Source organism: Pteropus vampyrus, unplaced genomic scaffold (genome assembly GCF_000151845.1).
Source record: "Pteropus vampyrus isolate Shadow unplaced genomic scaffold, Pvam_2.0 Scaffold296, whole genome shotgun sequence".
In the NCBI taxonomy this organism is placed as follows: Eukaryota; Metazoa; Chordata; class Mammalia; order Chiroptera; family Pteropodidae; genus Pteropus; species Pteropus vampyrus.
This window is the reverse complement of record NW_011889077.1, coordinates 437,083-439,689: the sequence shown is the minus strand read 5'-3', so window position 1 is coordinate 439,689 and position 2,607 is coordinate 437,083.

The following is a 2,607-nucleotide window of genomic DNA, read 5'->3' as shown; positions in this document are numbered from 1 at the left end:
AATCCAGAGACTGAAAGTAAATTGTCAAGAAGCTCCCAAACCAGCCGCAGCGTGAGTCCCAGGGCGAAGGCGGAGTTTAAGGAAAAGAGAAAAATACAGAATCGACACGAAAAACCGAGCTGAGAAAGGTGAAAAAATTGACACAGCTTGGATGGGGAGGAAGAAGCAGGGGGGTGTGCGTGTGTGCGTGTGTGTGTGCATGTGCGCACATGTGTGTGCATGTGTGTGCGTGCATTGTGCACATGTGTGTGCACAAGCGTGCATGTGTGCACGTGTGTGAGTGTGCACGTGTGCACGTGTGCATGTGTGTGCATGAGCATGCATGTGTGCGAGTGTGTGCTTGTGCATGTGTGTGTGTGTGCGTGTGTGTGTGCATGTACACGAACGTGCATGTGTGCACATGTGTGTGTGCGTGTGTGTGCGTAAGCGTGCATGTGTGCGAGTGCGTGCTTGTGCATGTGTGCACACATACGCGTGCATGCACGTGTGTGTGCATATGCATGCACACATGTGCGCATGTGCTGTGCATGCAAGTGTGTGTCTGTGTATGCTTATGTGTGCGTGCATGCTTGCATATGTGTGGCATGCAATCACGTGTGAACGTGCGTGTGCACACACGTGTGTGTGCGCATGCGCACGTCTGCAGAGCCCACAGAGGTGACAGGCTTGGAAGTCCCAGGGGGAATACCAGGGGAGAAGTCAGCCAGCCATCTGCTCCCCCAGGAAGTGGACGGCCCTCTGTCCCTGATTGAAACCTTGCAGCCAGGGGAGTTGGCAGTGTGGCTCTGCAGGGGCCTGGAGAAAGGCCGAGGCGGCTGGGCACAAGCCGAGGCTCCCGCTCAGGCCCCCGTGAGCTCGGGAAGTGGGGAGCGGACGCACGCTGGCCTTCGTTTTGGTTTTTCAGCCCTGGTTTCAAGGTCAGGCAGGGAGAACCCGGAACCCAGGAGATCCAGGATTTCAGAGAGAGTGAGGATTACAGGACGCAGGGGAAGGCTCAGTCTGGCCACAGCAGCTGGGGGACAGCATTGCCACAGGCAGTTCATCCACAGAGGGCCTTTGGTCAGCTTGGGGGTCCCCGACCCTGCCTTTCTGGTTCCCACACAGCAAGTGGGCTCCTGGTCAGCTGCCTTTGTCCTGTCTCTTTGTGCTGCTCCAGCCCTACCCATGAGCTGGCTGCCCTCGATGGCACCGGCAGGCCTGGGGCTCTGTCCAAGGGCCCCCATGGGCACGTGAGGCCAGTGTGGAGGCCGGGGCAGCAGAGGGCCGAGCCGGCACTGTGGAAGGGCCGGGCCGGAGAGCAGGCAGCCAGCACACACCGTGGTCGGAGAAGGGGCCGTTCCAGGCCTCTACGTGGTCTCTGTGGCGAGGGGGGCAGAGCCTGGCGCTCACGAGATGTTTTATTCATCTGCCTGATTTTATCCGGCCCTGACGTGTGCTGCAGGCTCGGCCCCTCTCTTTCCCCTGAGAGATGCACTCAGACTCACCCGGCACATCATCCTTCCTTATGGGGAAGCAATTAACCAGCCAGAGCAGCTGTATTTACTCCCTGGGGCCATGCAGCCTGCATTCCAGGTGGATAAATGGGGGAGATAATCAGCCTGGAGCCCGATTATAGTCAGGAGGGCAGCGGCAGTGGCCAGACCACATGGCCAGAGTGGCATTAGAACATTTCTGCTGTTTCTGAGAGCACCGGCTTGTGGTCTGGAGCAGACATCAAGCCAGGTTCTTGCAGGGCTCTGCGGCCTGAGCCTGGCTGGCGGCCAGCACCTCCGTGGGCACTCTGATGTCATTGCTAGTGAGGCAGGCCACAGATCTGTGAGGACCGGGAGGACAGCTCGGCACGCAGCACCTGGAATTGGCCGACCCACCCGTCAGTGTGCACACGATGACACGTGGAATCCCCTGTGAGTGGCAGACCTGCAGGCGTGGCACTGCTCTGTCTCCTGAGGCAGATCGCACACTCGGCCACCGGGACGCGCTCGGCCACCCACACGCACTTGGCCACCCACAGGCACATGGCCACTCGCACACACATGGCCACCCGCATACGCACGGCCACCCACACGCACTCTGCCACCCACAGGCATTTGGCCACCCACATGCGCACTCAGCCACCTGCACACACACGACCACCCACACGCACTCTGCCACCCACAGGCACACGGCCACTCGCACACACATGGCCACCCGCACACACACGGCCACCCGCATGCGCATGGCCACCCACACGCACTCTGCCACCCACAGGCATTCAGCCACCCACACGCACTCAGCCACCTGCATGCACACGGTCACCTGCACATGTTCGGCCATCCACACGCACTCAGCTACCTGCACACACATGGCCACCCGCACGCGCTCGGCCACCTGCACAGATCTTAATGTGAGCAGCTTGGTGGCTTTTTTATTTATGTCGCAACCGGCACCCGGATAAGACACAGAACAGCCAGCCCCAGCCCCTGCCCCGCTCCCCAGCAAGGCTGCCGCCTGTGCGTGAACCAGCCGTGGCCGGAGCGGCGCAGCAGGGCCGAGCGTCGGCCTCCCCTGGCCCGCACGCTCGCCGCTCTCCCCGGTGGCGCCCACGCAACTTACTCAGCGTGAACATGG